Source organism: Panthera leo, chromosome A1 (assembly GCF_018350215.1).
Source record: "Panthera leo isolate Ple1 chromosome A1, P.leo_Ple1_pat1.1, whole genome shotgun sequence".
NCBI classification, from domain to species: domain Eukaryota; kingdom Metazoa; phylum Chordata; class Mammalia; order Carnivora; family Felidae; genus Panthera; species Panthera leo.
The window spans coordinates 21805361-21824267 of NC_056679.1; the positions used below are offsets into that span (position 1 = coordinate 21805361).

Sequence of the window (18907 nt, forward strand, 5' to 3'; positions counted from 1 at the left end):
TCTCAAAAATAAACATTAAAGGGGCACCTGGGAGGCTCAGTAAGTCAGTTGAGCGTCTGACTTCAGCTCAGGTCATGATCTCGTAGTTCTTGAGTTAAAGCCCTGCATCTGGCTCTGTGCTGACAGCTCAGAGCCTAGAGCCTGGAGCCTGCTTCGGATTCTGTGTCTCCCTCTCTCACTGCCCTTCCCCTGCTCACACTCTGTCTTTCTCTCTCAAAAATAAACACAAAACAACTTTTTTAAAAATGTTAAAAAAATTAAATGTTATTGCATTTAACGTCCTCAAAGAGCTAAAGAAGGAAATCTCATCCATGAAATAACACAATTTTGAAAAATAACCAATTAGGTATCTTGGATATAAAAATAGTTGTTGAATAAACTCAATAGATAATTGAATAACAGCATAAACTCAGATGAAGAGCCAGTAGTAAGCTGGAAGACTGAGTTGAGTAATTCACTCAGAACGCAGAGGAAATAAGAGGAATAAAACAGAGAGAATGAAGAAAAGGCAATAATGACCAAGAATTTCTCAAAACTGGAAAACATATAAGCTCACTAAGGGTCCACTGGGTACCAAGCAGGATAAAATACACACTACTAGACAAACTGTGGATAAACTTTGAAATATCAAGAATAAAGACAAAGTCTTAGAAGCTTCCAAAAAATCTAGATTATCTAAAAGAAACACATATCATACTGGTAATCAGACTTCTTACCAGAAATGTCAGAGGCAGTAAGTTAAGGCAAAATAAGTCTGAGCCCAGAATGCCATTTCACCCAAGCTATACTTCAACAGAGAAGGTTAAAAAAAGAGACTTTTATAGACATTCAAAAAGCCAAATAGAGACTCTCTGAAAGAAATAAAGAAGTACCATAGTTGATTAAAAAAAACTAACCTAGACTGAGGTATAAGAAGCAATAATTAGCAAATGACTAAAACACATTAATGCTAAAGACAGATTAAAAATGGGTTTTAATAATAAGTGAAACAAAAATGATAGAAATAGCCATAGGAAGTTGTATTCTTTTATAGAAGGGGGGTGGGAGGGGATCACTGCAAAAGTAGAGAAAGTAAAGTAGAAGCATGTCAAGTTCTTCTTCATAGGGAGAATATTAATACTAATTAAATTTGGATCTTGTTAGGAAAATATAAATTTAAGAACTATGCTGAAAATATAAAGGTAATATATATTTTTTATTTTTTTTTTAATAAATTCAAGATGGGTCAAAGAATTAAATAAAAAAATTTTTTTAATGTTTATTTACTTTTGAGAGTGTGCATGCGCGTGTGAGAGTGTGTGTGTGTGTGTGTGTGTGTGTGTGTGTGTGTGTGTGTGTGTAAGCAGGGCAGGGGCAGACAGAGAGGGAGACACAGAATTTGAAGCAGGCTTCAGGCTCTGAGCTGGCAGCACAGAGCCCAATGCGGGGCTCGAACTCACAAACTGCAAGATCATGACCTGAGTCTAAGTTGGGCGCTCAACTGACTGAGCCACCCAGGCACCCCTAGAGGTAATAATATATTTTAAAAAACATGTAGAACATAGAAAACTTGGGGCCAACCTCAATTAGAAAATGGAAATGGGAGGGGCGCCTGGGTGGCTCAGTTGGTTGAGCATCCAACTTCAGCTCAGGTCATGATCTCATGATTCATGGGTTTGAGCCCCACGTTGGTCTCTGTGCTGACAGCTCAGAGCCTGGAGCCTGTTTCAGATTCTGTGTCTCCTTCTCTCTCTGCCCCTTCCTGGCTCTCCCTCTCTCTCTCTCAAAAATAGACAAACATTAAAAAAAAAAAAAAAAAAAAAAAAAAAAAAAAAAAAAAGAAATGGAGGGGCACCTGGGTGGCTCAGTTGGTTAAGCGTCTGACTTCAGCTCGGGTCATGATCTCCCAGTTTGTGGGTTCGAGTCCCACATCTGGCTCTGTGCAAACAGCTCAGAGCCTGGAGCCTGCTTCAGATTCTGTGTCTCCCTCTCTCTCCTCCTCCCCCACTCACGTGCGCTCTCTCAAAAATAAACATTAAAAAAAATTTTTTTAAATAGAAATGGAAAAATAAGATATAAAAGATACAAAGAGAAGTACGGTAAATAAGAGGACAAGAAAAAGGCCAAATTGTTAATCACAAAAAAGGTGACTGTGTTAATCTTACTTACTAAAGGACTCTCAAACTGGATTGCAAGCAAAGCCTAGTTATGATATTTTAAAATAAGAGACCCACTTAAATTACACAAAATGTCATCAAAAGCTTGAAATAACACTATGTGAAAAAAGATATACCAGCAAATTTAAGAAATATTCGTATCAAACAAAATAGAATTTAATATGAAAACCAATAGAAGAGACAAAGAGAAATATTTTACACTGACAGAACAATTCACATGTGTATCTAACTGAAATTACTGACTTAATACCAAATAGGCTCAAGAAGCAGAAATCCCAGTTAGAGGCAAAAGTATAAAAAAGCTAAAACAACAGTGAAAGATCTTACCAGAGCTACACACCACGTATTTCCACCTCATCCCCATTATACCAGGTCTGTTAAGTTTTATAGATGTATTCTACAAAACTTTCAAGGAATGAATAATTTCTATCATATACGAACTGTTCCAGGGCAGGAAATATATGGGAAGCCACTTAACTTTTTTTTTTTTTTTTTTTTTTAACATTAGTATAACCTTGGCATGTAAGAAATTCAAAGTCAAAAGCACTTAGGGGTATAGAAGCAAATATAGTTAAGTAAAAATATACCCAGTAAAGTATATTACCAAAATAAAATTTATCCTAGGAATACCTAAAAAGTTTAACATTGGAAAGTTTATCAATGTAAATTCCTACATTATCATATGAATGGAAAAACCAACATCTGAGATGCAGAAAACAAAACAATTCAATGAAAGCCAGCAACTATTCTGGAGGCTGGGAGATGGGGGACTCTTAGCAAACTACCAATAAAAGAGAACTTCTTTAGGCCGATAAATACTCTCTACTAAAACCTAGCAAGGAACATCATACTTAATGATGAAACCTTAGAAGCATTTTTATTAAAGTTAGGCACAAGGATGAGGACACTTGCCACCACTGCTCTTATTCACTATTGTACTGATGTCTGTGACAAATGCATAAGATAAAAAAACACCTAAAGATTTTAAAGGAAAACAAGATCTACCTGTAGAATAAACAAAAACAAAATAAAGTTAAAAGACAAGGAAAGAGCTGAGAGAAAAGACTTGTAATCTATTTTAACAATAGTAACAAAAAGGGTACATAGCCAGAGACATTGAAGAAAATTTTATTTATTTTTTTAATGTTATTTATTTTTGAGAGAGAGAGAGAGTGTGTGAGAAGGCAAGTGGCAGAGAGAGAGGGAGACAGAATCCAAAGCAGGCTCCAGGCCCTGAGCTGGTCAGCACAGAGCCTGACGCAGGGCTCAAGCTCATGAACCGTGAGATCATGACCTGAGCCAAAGTCGGAAGCTTAGCCGACTGAGCCACTCAGGTGCTCTGACACCGAAGAAATTTTTTTTTTTTTTTTTTTTTTTAGAAATTTTTAAAAATTGTATAGGATACATGGTATCTAGGACACATAAAAAATTCTTTAAACCATTAAGAAAAAGATGACTCAACAGAAAAATGGGTAATTTTTAAAATAAATTATAGAAATTTACATAAATTATAGGTTAATAAACATGAATAGATACTGCAACCTTACTTAGTAATCAGAGAATGAAAACTTTTTTTAAAAAATGACTATTAATTTCACCCATCACATGGACAAAAAGAAGACAGTATCTCGTGTTGTTCTAAAAAAAATTTTTTTTAATGTTTATTTTTGAGAGAGAGTGAGAAAAAGAGATGGACAGAGTATGACCAGGGAAGGGGCAGAGAGAAAGAACAGAATCAGAAGCAGGCTCCAGGTTCTGAGCTGTCATCAGCACAGAGCCTGATGAGGGCCTCGAACCCACGAACCCTGAGATCATGACCTTGGCAGAAGTCAGACACTCAACCGACTGAGCCACCCAGGCACCCCATCGTGTTGGTCTAGACTGTAGGAAAATTGAACTTTCAAAACCTTTTTTGGGATGTGTAAATTAGTAGACGTATTTTGAAGGCAAATTTGTCAAGACCAATTAAAATTAAAAATGTTCATAACTTAAAACGAAGCAATCCCACTTTTAGGTATATATCTTTGAGAAATAGCACATGTACACAAGATAATACATACCAGGATTTCCCTGCAGCATTGTCTATAAGGTGAAAAACTGGGAACAACCAATGTCCATCAAAAAGAGAATGGCAAATAAAATGTGCTATATAGTACCTATCAAACAAGATATGACTTAATATAAAAAAACCAGTAAGAGACAAAAATAAATATTTTACATTAACAGAACAATTCAGCCATACACTAAAACACTACCCAGCATGCATAAAAAATGAGGCATAAATTATAAGCTATAAATAACGTGTATAGACTTCAAAAACACTGTCAAATGAATAAAGCTACAAAATGATAGAGTATGCCACTATCACCATTTTTGAAAAACTACAAATGCATACATGAACGTATAGAGAATATTAAGTATAAAAAAAGACTTGAAGGTTCTGCACCAAAGTGTTTAGTATGGGGTAGTGAAGGGAAACTCAGGGATTGTGCTATCTGTAAGGTTCTAATTTTGCAAAAGGAGAATGTTAATAGTGTACTTAATGTAAAACTTAAGTATTAAAAGTCCGTTTTACAGGCTTTTGGAGCACACGGCCAAACTCCTCTCTAAAAAGGTTCTACCAACTCCTATTTCCACCTACAGTACACAAGCAGACTAATAGTTTTTTAAAGAAAAGCTCTCACCGCTGTTGTTCATACCTTGTGAAATTTTAAAAATTACTGAACAGTAAAGCATGTTTAGTGAAGAAAATTTGCAAAATATAGAACATAAAGAAGAAAAGTTAATCACTCTATTTCGCTTCAACTTACGGTTGCCTTGGTTTTGAAAAACAGGCTGTTTATGAAACTGTGACCATTTCTTCTCTATTTCTCATTTCTTAATTACGATGACAGTAATAAAGTTTATTGAGTATAAACCCTGTGTCAGGCACACTTCTACATACTTGACTTAATAATCTGCATAACAATCAGGAGAGAAAACCAGCATGCACGTTTTTGAAGAGGATGCTAAAGTGTGTCACACGGTGACAGCGACAAAAAATAAGGAACCGGGCAGGATGATTTCAGAGCCTGTTTTTTTTTGTTTGTTTGTTTGTTTGATTATTCCACTCTACCTTTTGGAAGTTACCTCTTGGCCTCATACAGAACTCACTGCAGGTTTCCACATAATGAGGAGCACAGTTCATTAGCCACTGTTCCTTATTTTACTTAATGGGTAATTACTTATTGGGTTGTGGTTGATGAGAGTCAGGTGCCTTTAGGATCCGATCTCAATTACGTGATCTTGGACAAATGATTTCTACTTATTTAGGGCTCGTGTAAGTCTTACCTGTGAAATGGGTCAGTGGTTAAACCTTCATATTCTGCTTCTGGATTTTATACTGCAGTCCATTTTTCTGCAGTCCCTTTTACAGCCTCTGGTTCCCAGCTGCTTAGGAGTCACCTCACATTAAGGTGTGCACTCGGAGACAGAAACTGAAATGGGGGTTGAGAACTCAAAATGCCCGCGGTCCCTCCTACAGCCTGGGACTGCAGGTGGGTAAAAGAAAAAAGGAGGTTGCAAGGGCTGGGGTCCACTCGGCCGAGGGTTCCGCCGCGTTCCCAGGTCTCAGGCCAAAGGAGCTGTCAGGGGGCCACCCAAGGCCGTGCCTCGGCTCCACTGGCTCCACTGCTTTATTCCGCCCGCCAGACCTGAAGGCTGCGCTGGGCCCGCTCCGTTGGCGAGGCTGGGTTTCCCCGCGGGTCGGGCTCTTCTCCGACTCCACGCCACCAAATCCCACGACCCCAGATGCTCCCAAGCCAGGAAGTACTTCACCATTTACTAGACCTCACCTCTGCAACAACTGTCCCGCCTCGCCTCAGGCGGGGAAGGAGGACCGCCCAATCTCTTTCGTCCAGGCCTTCCTAACGCTAATCCTAAAAGGGAGGAGCCGTTCACCGAAAGCTCCCCCTACTCGGCCAGGAGCCCATTGGTTGGACACCCTACTGGGTCCACACCTCTGAGGATCCGCGCGCTTATCGCCGGCAGCGCGGCGGCGCCGAATCGCGCCGCCTCCCGATTGGCTGTCAGTGCTCTCGGCTTGTCTCGCGCTCTCTGGCTGGGCCAATGGGGATATCTGCAGTCGAGAGGCCAGCATCGTTGGAGTGGTGGCGCAGCTGTTTCCTCCGGTAGGTGTTCCGCTGCCATCTTGTGTGTGGCTAGGACTGGGCTTCTTGGAGGTTGGAAACTTACTTAGCGGCTCCAGGTGTGGAGGGGTCCTGAGGGAGCAATGGAGGCGAAGAGGGGTCGGAGGGAATACACCTGGTGCCTTCCTCACTTACCTGAAAGGGAGAGGTTTTCTTGGGCTGAGTCTCAGCCCTGGCTAGAGAGAGTGATGAATGGTGGTTCTGGTGGGGCGGGGGAGATCCCAAGCTTTGGTTTCTTCGTCATTGTGAGGGCTCTGCTGCCTTAACACTGATTCCTTGGGTGCCAGAGAGCTACACCCATAATCTTTGTCTCGGAAGACTGACCATCAACTCTCCTAAGGAGGTTGTCTGATGGATTGATTCAGAAAGGAAGAAGGCTGGTTATTAATAGAAGGGGAAAGAGGGAGATGCCTCACCGCTACCCTCAGGTTAGCAAGAGACATGTTTATTGTCTGTCGTTTGCGAGGGAGTGACTGCTAAAGTGTTGGTTCTTGTCATTAGTTACCCTCTGACTAAGGCCATCCTTTGGTAATAGTAGGCGTCTAGTTCTGCGTTTGGGCAGTTTTATATATTGGTATGCAGCCAGCATTCCTGCAGTGGTCTTTTTTTTTAAATCTAGAAAGTGGTGGTCTTTGCAGAAACAGTGGAAGTGAAGGAAGAACTTTGGCAAATCTTTGTTTCGCTGGTTACGATCTGTTGAAGCTTTAGGAATTTCTTGGTCTGCCTTGACTTGCTTGGTTGCTTTGTCAGGGACAAGGAGGCGTTTGTAAGGAAAAGCACCTTCTGAGCTCTTTATGGGGTGGGAGGAAGAAAAGAATTACCTCCTTTTCCCGATCTTTTTTTTTTTTTTTTTTTTTTTTTTTTTAATCGAAGTAGAAAGCACGCATTAGCTTTCATTTTGGAGGAAAATTTATCAGATCTGAAAACCTAGCCGATAAAAGGCTAATATTTTTGATGAGAAGTTTTGACATGCATTAGACCAAAGCAGAGATACTTGCCTTATTGCCTTGGGTTTAGTTTTCCAGTTACCCAAGGTTAACTGATGACTCAACCTAGTCAACAGCAGTAAAACAATTGAATGATTAAAAACTAATTTTCTTTTTTAAGATAATGCTTTTTAAATCTTAAGAAGCCTAAGTTTCAAGAGTTCAATAATTTAGTGTTGAGTTGATGGCTAAGGTACTTGTTAATACCAGCTATCATAAAGTAGCTAAGAAAGATCAGTGGCTAAAAAACATAAAGAGCACATAATGGCAGCTCAGTACTTGTTTGCTGAAATTTTTGTATAGCATTCTCATGTAATAGCATCTGGTATATGTTCAGAAGTATAATTGTTGAATGAATAAATAAAATAATGCAGTAATTGGAAGGTGTGGACATACATTTCTTTTTAGCCTAACTGAAAAATAATTTTTTAACCTGCTTTCTAGAATACTTGATTGTCAGTTCTCTGAACTAAATTTATTTGTTGCTTCCAGTTTATGCATACAAATAATGTTATGGAGAGGTTCATAATCCTTTTTTGTGAGGTCTTTTTATGAAATCTTAATTCAGAGAAATTAGAAATGAAGATGAGCCCTTAAGTAATAATGCTTTATTTGCCATTTTTTTTGAAAGCAGTTTCAGTAAATGAATACCAAACTTACCAGTGCTTTAGATCTCTTCTGCTTAAGAATTTCTAGTTTCTTTTTACCACTGCTTAAAGTCAAAATACTGCATCTGTAAGTTTACTTTATTGCTTGATATGTTCTGTAATTTTTAAATAATAAACTAGGTAAGTATGAGATTTTTCTTTGAAGAATACAGTTCTCTAAATTTCGTAATGTATAATTTGAAGATCCTTACAGATTTTTCTAAATAGTACTTTTGCATGAACAATGCTAAGTGATTTTAAGTACAAGTGATTTAACTTCCATTGGTATGTTAAGGATTATTTTTCGGGGCGCCTGGGTGGCTCAGTCGTCCGACTTCGGCTCAGGTCATGTCTTGCAGTTTGTGAGTTCCAGCCCTACGTTGGGCACTGTGCTGACAGCTCAGAGCCTGGAGCTTGCTTCGGATTCTGTGTCTCCCCCTCTTTCTGCCCCTCCCATGGTCATGCTCATGCTCTGTCTCTCTCTCGATAATAAATAAACATTAAAATTTTTTTTAAAAAAGGATTTTCATTGCAATCTCATAATATATATATACATATATATATATACAAGTGTAGATTTTTTTTCCCCATTATCAATTGATGCATGCTGTTTAATTAGAAAAAATGTAGTAACACCTTTGAAATGAATATGGTATTTTGTGGCAGAATATAGAGTAAATCTACTTATCTTCATAAAAAATCAATAAAAACTGCTCTCAACCTGTTTGGAGTTATTGCATTTGATATTTTAGAAATCTAAATGATTTTATTAGTGAAGTTTTTGGGGTGTAAGCACTTTTAAATAAAAATAACATTTAAAATATGATAGATTTTTCCACCTCATTAACTTAAAAACCAAATTCGCATGTAAGTCATCTCTGTTTAAAATTATTTTTGAAGTACTACTTGAAATACCTTTTTATGCTTTGCAGTAATTTTGATCATACAAATGTTACTTTGGGGGAACATTTTGAGATTAATTTTCAGAAATATTTCTATATTCCTCATTAATTGGTGCATTTTGCCATCACTTTTCTAGTCTTTAACAAAATGGTTCATTATGGGGATAAATGTGACTAAAAATAAAAAATGATTTAAAACCGTATGAAGATCAAAATCACCATTGAAGTCTGTGGTGTTCTGTTAATCAATGAAATGATTGAATGCCTGAGTCATGAGGATGACCGTTAACTACAAAAAAATGCTTGCGAGATAAAACATGTGGGACATTCAGATTATTTCATTTAAAGAGAAAATGTTTCTTTTTAAAAGGAAATATTTGAAGTATTATATATTTAGCCTTTTTTAAAAGAAATTGAAAAACTATAATTTTGCCTTTACTATGACTTCTCCCTTTGTAATAATCTCATTTGTTTTTGCTGTTTAAACTATAATTTTTGTGGGGGCACCTGGGTGGCTCAGTCGGTTGAGCACCCAACTTCAGCTCAGGTCATGATCCCACGGTTTGTGAGTTCGAGCCCTGCGTCAGGCTCTTTGCTGATGGCTCAGAGCCTGGAGCCTGCTTCGGATTCTGTGTCTCCCTCTCTCTCTGCCCCTCCCCCACTTGGTCTCTGTCTCTGTCTCTCAAAAATAAATAAATGTAAAAAAATAAAAATAAATAAAAAACTATAATTTTTGTGCAGATAAGCCATAATTCTATGTCAAATTCTGTTCTTTTACGCTCTTAGCACTCATTTCTCATAGATTTTTGGACAGCTAGATCTACTCAACTTGTATGCAACTCAACATCTTTTATGTTTCCTATCTTGATTAATGGTGTAGTTATCTTCTGAGTGGATCAGATTTAAAACTTCAAATTCTTGGGGCACCTGGGTGGCTCAGTCAGTTAAGTGTCCGACTTTGGCTCAGGTCATGATCTCACAGTTTGTGGGTTCAAGCCCCGCGTCGGGCTCTGTGCTGACAGCTCAGAGCCTAAAGCCTGCTTTGGATTCTGTGTCTCCTCTGTCTCTGTCCCCCCCGCCCCCCACATAAACATTAAATAAATAAATAAAACTTCAAATTCTTCCCTCTCCTCTTTGCCCAACTCTACAATCTGTAGCTTCAACCTCCAAAATCACTTTCCTCTTTTTTCTACTTTCATTGCCACTGCCTACTGTAGGTCCTCTTTTTCTTAACATTTTATATGCCACTGTATTTTTGACAAAGCCTTCACTTCTCAACTTGGAATTTGTATTAGTTAAGATGTACGTTTGTGACATTCTATATGTATGTACTGTGACAACCTAAAAAAATAATTGTGGCCCCTAAGTTTTTTAATAAAGTTATTTTATTTTAAAAAATTACAAATTTCTTTCATATCTAAAAAGATGAGCTAATTAGGTTGCTTTGGTGCAAAAAATTGTGGGGAGTCTCCAAGATCCTCCTGACCTGTTGCTCTGCCACTTCATCCTTCAGCTCCATCTTGTGGACCAAGATGGCTGCTTCACTTCCTGTCATTTTTATGCCACATACTTAGGTTAAAAGGCTGAAAGGTATAATGGTAGGAAACACAGAATATTTGCACATGGGGGTTGGAATAAGATTTTATCCTCTAATTTTTAAAAAGCTATATTGTCACAAATTTTTAAGTAACAATTTCAGTGAGAATGTCATGAACTTTTGATGATTCTGTTTGGTTCCTACAATTAGATTTGGGAGGAATAAGGTGTGTAGCTTGCGATCCTCAACTACCACTTGCAGACTTGGGGACTACTTTATACTTTCCTTTTCTCTGTAAAAATGGTTCTCACTGCCTTCAATTAACCTTTGAAAGTAATGGATGCCTAGCTCAACTTCCTCTTTGGAATATAGACAGGTTTAATTTAATCACAACCTCTTCTTGCCCTGTTCTCAAAGTCTTCGTTTAAGCATGTTTTATATTACCTTGTTTCTCACAGGCTGTGACAAACAAAATAATTCCTTGGAAAGCAAGACTTGTTCCTGAGTCATGAACAAGTTTGCATGCAGTTGTTATTGGATGCATGTCTGCTCATTTGAAGTATATTTCATATTTCAAATAGGATAAAAAATTGGATGGGAAGGTCCATGGTGGGCCTAGCTTGCTTTACATGTCAAGTAGGATCTATACCTGTGGAGGATGTACTGGTCTCTTACCAATCAACAAATAAGAACATCAATACCCTGACAAAAGGAGCAAAAGACATGAACTCATGATCACAAAATAACAAGCACAGATGGCTTACGTGAAAAATATTTAACTTGTAATTAGGGAAATAAATACTTACGTAAGCAATTTGTAGGGCACCTGGGTAGCTCAGTTACGTGTCTGACTCTTGGTTTCTGCTCAGGTCATGATCTCGCAGTTTGAGTTCGAACCCCACATCTGGCTCTGTGCTGACAGTGCAGAGTCTGCTTGGGAGTCTCTCTCTCCCTCTCTCTCTGCCCCTCCCCTACTCACCCTCTCTCTCAAATAAATAAACTTTAAAAAAATTTAACAAGCAGTTTGTTAGAACGCATTGAGACAAAACTGTATATACTCTGACCCTTTGTAAGGAAACTTCTATGGAAATGGAGATGGGGTCAAAGCTTTACGAACACAGTGTAACTGTATTTGGGAATAACTGGAGGTAAGGAATAACTAATGGTAGAAGAATGGTTTTATAAATTATTACACATTCATCATGGTAGACTATATTTCAGCTTGTTAAAAGTATTTTCAAAAGGTGTTTAATGATACAGGGTACTTAATGATGTTGGAGAAAAGTCACCATTTTGTGTTAAATGAGAAAAGTATAGAATAGTAATTGAGGAAATGAAATGAGATACCACTATGCAGCCCATATAGAATGGCCAAAAAAAAAAGGAAGGAAGGAAAAAAAATAGCAAGTGCTGGCAAGGATGCAAGGCAACAGGATTCAAATCTTGCTGGTGGGACTGCAAATACCAGTCATTTGGAAGACAGTTTGGCAGTTTTTAGAAAATCAAACATGCCTTTATTATGAGACCTGGCAATCTCACTTCTAGGTTGAAGTCATCTAATTTCTGAGTTCTTTTTATTTTTGATTTGTTGGGTTCTTTCAAAGGTGTCATCTTTTCCTTAATGTAATGTTATATGGCTCATTTTTATTATTTTTTTTTCTTATAACAGTATGTATTTATAGCATAGTCAGTTTCCCTGTGTATTTATGTTATCCTGCACTAGGAAGAGGTTTGTTTCTGTATTACATTGCAAGGATGTACTACTGCAGTTTTAAAAAACCCATTCCCCAATTAAGAGACATCTGGGTTATTTCCAGTGTTTAGTGATTACAAATACAACTGTTATAAATATCTGCAGAGAAGTGATTTTAGGTTTCATTTCACTTTTCTTGAGAAAAGCATAGAAGAGTCCTTGGGGAAATGCAAATTAAAATCATAATGAGATGCCATTACATACTCCATATAATGGCTAAAAACTAAAAGGCACACATTTTCTATAAGTATTTGTATGTACAGATACTCAAAATGTATAAAACATGAAAAGTTACCAATAACACCAAAAATATCAGATGTATTAGTAAATATATGGGCTCAACTTAATGAAAAAGGTTTTCGGATTTGTGTATACAAAAGGTAGAGCTATACAAGTTATTAATAATAAAGGGAATTAATAAATGAAGAATTTAAAAAACAATAATCAAGGGAAGACCAAAGATACATCAGATAAATGCAAATTTTAAAACAGGGTTTTCATCTTGGTATCAGACAAGGCAGGATTTAATTCAAAAAGCATTAAAATAAAGGATATTGTCCAAGTTAAGGGCTACATTCACAATTAAGATTTTTTTAAAATGCCTATTTATCAAATAATACATCAACAGCTTTTATGAAGTATAAACTATAAGAGATGTAAGGAGAATTAGAAATCTGCTAATAGAGGACTTTCACACACCTTTCTAGTACCACTAAGTATACTGTAGGGTAAATCTAGATTTATATCAAAGTTTGAGTCCACTAATGGAGAATACATCTTTTCAAGTGCACAGGAGACAGTTTAAAAAAATCTGCTATATTAGACCACAAAGAAAACCTCAGTCCCCCCCCCCCAAAAAAAGTCAAACTTTTGATCACATGCAATAAAACTGGAAGATAATTTTTAAAATAAAAAATAACACGTGACTAAAGGTGTCTGTAGGACTATGGTAACTTTCTAAATCCAGATCTCACCATACATTCTTTACAAACCATACAGATCTATAAAGAGAGCAAATAAAACCACCACCATCCTTGCCTAACTAATTTCAAATTATGGGTATGTACGGAAGTAAATGCTGAAATGCAGCAGAGTGAGCTCTGGCACCCATGCTGAAGTGGCAAATGAGGTTGACACTGTTGAGAACAGGAGAAGGAAGCAAGATCTAGAATCAGTAGAATGCAGATAAAATAACTCCAGAAAGTGAAAGCCCTACCCTAAAGAAGGAAATACTAACAAATTTGAGACCTGTTAGATAAAAGGAAGGGACTTGAAAGCTCATGGGACCAAAGAGGCAGTCTGAGAAAGGTATTGCTTTTGAGATAAGAGGAGAGTTGGAAGGGACACTATATACCTGGAGACCTGGTGGTAAGAGTAAGAAAAGATAGTAGAAATTAGGGATCTTGATGAAAAAGAAGATACATCAACCACTCTCACCCAAAAAGGAATCATTGATTTAAAAAACTGTACTTTATCAAACCAACAGAAGGTGCTGTTGAACTAGAAAATCTAGTAATTTTTCTGAATCCCTCACTCCTGTCTATATGCTGTTGTTAATCTGGCTTAGGAAAATTAGAACATTTCAAAATGAAAAGATACTGGCACATAACATCCATATAAAGTTATTATAAGTAGAAAACATAAATTTTGAGTCAGAATATTTCAGCTGATGAAAAGTCTCTCCCAAAATATTCAACTATAAGAGCTAAAGAAAACCACAGCACAATACTCCTACCTGAATTAAATATCCACGGATAAGCATTTGCAGAGATAAAGTTCAAATACAAATTCAGAACCCCAAAACAAATGGACAAAAAGAGGAAGATGTGAAAAGTGAACTTTGCTGATGTGAAATTTGCTGAACTGAGGAAATAAAATGAAGAAAAATCATCTTTTAAAATGAAGCTAGGGGCGCCTGGGTGGCTCAGTCGGTTAAGCGGCCGACTTCGGCTCAGGTCATGATCTCGCGGTCCGCGAGTTCGAGCCCCGCGTCGGGCTCTGGGCTGATGGCTCAGAGCCTGGAGCCTGCTTCCGATTCTGTGTTTCCCTCTCTCTCTGCCCCTCCCCCATTCATGCTCTGTCTCTCTCTGTCCCAAAAATAAATAAACGTTAAAAAAAATTTTTTTTTTTTAAATAAAAAAATAAATAAATAAAATGAAGCTAAAGTCCAAGATACCTAAGGGAGAATAGAGTTCCTGAATGTAAGAGGTATTGAGGAAAGACTTGAAGATAGCCAGAAGAAGGAAAATTAAATGAAGAAAGAGAAAGAGCAAATGATACAGACAATATGTAAAAATTAGAGTTCTTAGGAAGAGAAGAGCAATAGCAGAACTAATATTTAAACTTCAATCCATGAAAACATTCTGGAATGAACAGAAGACTCAAATTGAAAAGGCTCATTGTGTACTGAAAAAATTGATCTAGAATGGTCAACTCCAAGGCATATCCTAGTAAAACTATTGGACATTCAAGTAGTGAAAAATTCCTATAGGCTTCCAGGTAGACAGAAGACATTAGGAACAAATTTCTCAAGAGCAAGATACAAAGCAGAACAGGCACAGATTGTTAAAGTCTATGAAATTGTAAGACGGGGATTTTATAACTATGACTCCATCCCAGAAAAAGTGAAAACCATGATAAATTCCATACACTAAAAAAAAGTTACATGATGAAAAGTATCATAAGCAATGTAAAAAGACCAGTGACAAGGTAGGAAGAAATAATTAAATTTACATCACAAAGAGCTGATCTCCTAGCTAATCTCTTCTAATAACCTAGAAGTCAGAGCAAATGACTGGCAACCCAATAGAAAATTGGGCCGAAGATATGAGAGGTCACAGAAAAAGAAATGCAGCTGACAAACACACAAAAGATATTTAACTTCAGTCATACTAAGAGAAATATAAATAAAAGCTATACTAAGGGGTGCCTGGGTGGCTTAGTTGGTTAAGCGTCTGACTCTTGATTTCAACTCAGGTCATGATCTCATGCTCAGGCCCCAGGTCTGGCTCCTCTCCGAGCTTGGAGCCTACTTAAGGTTCTCTCTCTCCCTCTCTCTCTGCCCCTCCCCTGCTCGTGCGTCTCCCCCCCCCCCCACAAAGCTATACTAAAAATTATAGCTACACTCAAGCCTTTCTCACCAAAATCCAAAGTTATATAATATGTTCTGTGGATTGTGGGGAAACAGGCACTTTGATGAATTGCTGGTAGGGATACAAAAGCACAAATCTTGGGAGGGAATTTGGCAGTATCCAACCCGTGTGTATAATATACATATATTATATGTATACTAAATTACACGTGCATTTACTTTTTGACCCGGGCACCTAACTTCTAGGAATCTGTTCTAAAGACACAGTGACATAAAATATAAACTGGCATTTGTATGAAGTTACTCACAGCAGCATTACTTGTATTAGCAAAAGATTAGAAACAACCAAAATGCCTGTTAATAGGGGACTAGGTAACTAAAGTACATTCAATAGTGGAATAATCTCCATTCCCCTTCCAAGTTGCTGTTTTCTCCAGAAGTCATAAAAGAGAGTGTAGAAAGTCTACATGTACCAACATTGAATGATCTGCAGAATATATTATGAAGTAGAAAAAACCCCAAAGGCATGAAACAATATATAATCTATAGGTAGAAGGAGGGAATGTGAAAGGTGCCAACAGCGGACGAGAGATTTCTCTGTTACTTATTTATATAGTTTTGACCTTTGAATCATGTATGTTTACATATTCAAAAATTAAATTAAAAAAGTAGAACTGAAGGCACCTGGATGGGTCAGTTGGTAAGTGTCTGACTTCAGCTAAGGTCATGATTTCATGGCTCGTGAGCGAGCCCTGAGTCCGGTTCTGTGCTATCAGCTCAGAGCCTGGAGCCTGGTTTGGATTCTGTCTCCCTCTCTCTGCCCCTCCCCCCCCCTCTGTCTCTCTCTCTCTCTCTCTCTCTCTCTCTGTCTCTCTCTCAAAAATAAACATTAAGAAAAAAAGAACTAAAAGAAAAATTTAAGAAGGAATGGAAATAAATTTACGTAACTGTATAGCATTTTGGTGTCATAACCATACAAGAAAAGGAACAATTTCTAGTGACTTTAGGACCTAGATTTAGCATTATTATTGTTATATTGTTATTTTTAAAGTATTTTATGTATATTATTGGGCAAAATAGATGTAAAATATCGATAATTGTTGAACAAAACCACAGAAGTTTGTTAAGGCTGTAAATTAAGAAAATGTAGTCTCAAAATTTCTTTGACAGATTGAGCAAAATGGAAGCGAAATACAAAAAAACACAGGACAGCTACATAACAGAGTACATGTTATATGGCACTGTGTCAGACACTATATATATATGATTTGACTCTTGCGTATACCTATGGAGAATCATGATATTTTATTCCTAAAAGGTTCAGAGAGGTTACATAATTTGCTTCAGATTAGACAGTTACAGAGTGGGAGGTTGAGATTTAAACCCAGATCAATGTGATTCCAAAGCCTGTGCTTTTTCTACTACATTATTGCAGGATTTCAAATATTGAGAAGAAAGAACATCAGGAGCTAAATGTTCTATTTAAACCAGTAGTTGCTGCTCAGAAAATACATTAATATGCAGACCCTAAGTCAGTGGTTTATATGTTCTTCATGCAAGAGCAATGCACTAAAGGAGAGAAGTGTAAGTTTTCTCTTATTTCTGATGGGGAAATGTAAACACACATACACATATATCCTTATATTGATGTCGAAGATAAAAATTTTGTGAAAGTTGCCATCAATGACTGAAATTAATAAAAGATGCAAACTAAAAGTGTGGGAAGTAGGAAAGAAAAACTCTAGTAGGCATGGATTTTTATGATGCTGTTAAAAGCAAAAAAAACCCTGTGCTCGCTTCGGCAGCACATATACTAAAAGCAAAAAAAACCCTTCAAAGCTTCTCTTTGTGATACTTAAAAGCTCTTTTAAGCTTTGCACAGCCTTTTTATAAAAATTGGCCTCTAGGGGCAACTGGGTGACTCAGTCAGTTAAGCGTCTGACTCTTGATTTTGGCTCAGGTCATGATCTCGTGGTCATGAGATTGAGACCAGTGTCAGTCTCTGCGCTGGACCCTGCAGGCATGGAGCCTGCTTAGGATTTCTCTCTCTCCTTTTTGTCTGCCCCTCCCCCCACTTGTATGCACATGTGTGCATTCTCTCTCAAAATAAATAAATAAAAACATTTCTAAACATTGGCCTTTGAGGTACTAGCTTAAGTAAGTTATGTTTCCTGTGGAAGATGAGGGCTAATGGATATATTTTGGGGGTGCTAGGGCTCCCCTTCTCTAAGCCACCCCCTCATACCACTACTGGTTTCCCCTGATGATAAAATATTTTCACTTAGTTCAATGCTACTTTCTAAAAGTTCTGGCACTTGAAGTAATTGGGGTAGAGGGATTTTCCTGTTTTAATTGGTTTATCTATATATGATTATGGTGGAAATTTAATTTGTAATTCTATATACCTGATAACAGTAAGAAAATATATTGGATTTGCTATAAAAGTTTAAAAGTTAATTTTGAAGCTTTTCTTTTTGTCAGAAGCTGTGTTGATCAGTGACTTTGGTGAAGACAGAAAGTTGAAACCGATTTGCAGATGATATACAACTTCTAAGGTAAGCTAATATAATGACTCAGTCAAGAGTATAAATGTTTGTCACATACTTGAAGATTACAGTAACACACTAAAATAAAACTATACAGGTAATATCCTAATTTAAATTTCACAAAGCAATTATAGAAATATTAAATAGATTTCCCCTTTTGGCAGTATGATAGACAAGAGTTCTTGAATTCGGCCCCCCCACCAAAGATGAAAAACACTAGATTTAATATTTAAAAAACCTTCATTATGAGTGGATGAACCTATAAGAAAATAAGGGAAACTTTTTGTGGCTTGAAACAGAAGAAGTACATCCTGTGAGGTAAGCAAGTGCTGAAGTCACTGAATACTCTGGGGATATGCATGGGTTTCTGTTGGTATAGAAAGTTGTGTATGAAGAGGGATGGGGACAGGGAAAAATTCCTTGGGTTCTGCAGAGTGTAGGGGTTCTGATCAGACACCATCTTGGAGAGGCATAGAGCTCTGGGTGGAGTTAAAATCTCTCCTACTGGGGCACCTGGCCGGCTCAGTTGGTAGAGCATGCAACTCTTGATCTTAGGGTTGTGAGTTCAAGCCCCACGGTGGGTGTAGAGATTACTGAAATAAAATAAATAAACTTTGAAAAAATAAAATCAAATCTCTCCTACTACTTCCTGGTTACCCGCTCACATTCACTTGGATTTGAGGCCTTACTTTATACTATTTTCATGGTCCCTAAATACTTATTTTCACGGTCTCCCACAAATGGAGAATTTTAATTTGAAATGGACGTTGGTCTCTAACACTTTTCAGTACCTGACAGAAACAATGAAAAATCTTCCACAGAGGGAGTTATAAATGTTCTTGACAAACATTTGTTTGTCAGAGTATCATTATTAAAATTCTAACAAATAAGCTCTTACACATTTTTTTTTTTTAAGTTTATTTATTTTTGAGACAGAGAGAGACAGAGCATGAACGGGGGAGGGGCAGAGAGAGAGGGAGACACAGAATCGGAAGCAGGCTCCAGGCTCTGAGCCATCAGCCCAGAGCCCGACGCGGGGCTCGAACTCACGGACCACGAGATTGTGACCTGAGCTGAAGTCAGATGCCCAACTGACTGAGCC

The 18907-nt window shown here is 37.4% G+C and overlaps 2 protein-coding genes across 12 annotated transcripts in view; one reads left to right on the plus strand and one right to left on the minus strand.

Moving 5' to 3' along the window:
• The window catches only part of SETDB2 (SET domain bifurcated histone lysine methyltransferase 2), an 89325-nt gene extending 83154 nt beyond the window's left edge, over positions 1 to 6171 (minus strand). For 2 of the 6 annotated variants that reach the window (XM_042912798.1, XM_042912486.1), the window contains exons 1-2: positions 5487 to 6171; positions 4217 to 4312 (exon numbers count right to left, since the gene is read on the minus strand). The gene's annotated coding sequence lies outside the window, so the exon portion shown is untranslated. The remainder of the gene's footprint in view (positions 1 to 4216; positions 4313 to 5486) is intronic. The other 4 variants (XM_042912637.1, XM_042913036.1, XM_042912719.1 and 1 more) reach the window with 4 other exon arrangements.
• An 87-nt stretch (positions 6172 to 6258) lies between these two features.
• CAB39L (calcium binding protein 39 like) overlaps positions 6259 to 18907 on the plus strand; it is a 127002-nt gene continuing 114353 nt past the window's right edge. For 2 of the 6 annotated variants that reach the window (XM_042913623.1, XM_042913467.1), the window contains exons 1-3: positions 6259 to 6325; positions 16695 to 16843; positions 17741 to 17814. The gene's annotated coding sequence lies outside the window, so the exon portion shown is untranslated. Of the gene's footprint in view, positions 6326 to 6448; positions 6772 to 16694; positions 16844 to 17740; positions 17815 to 18907 lie in introns of those variants that run through there. The other 4 variants (XM_042913706.1, XM_042913553.1, XM_042913783.1 and 1 more) reach the window with 4 other exon arrangements.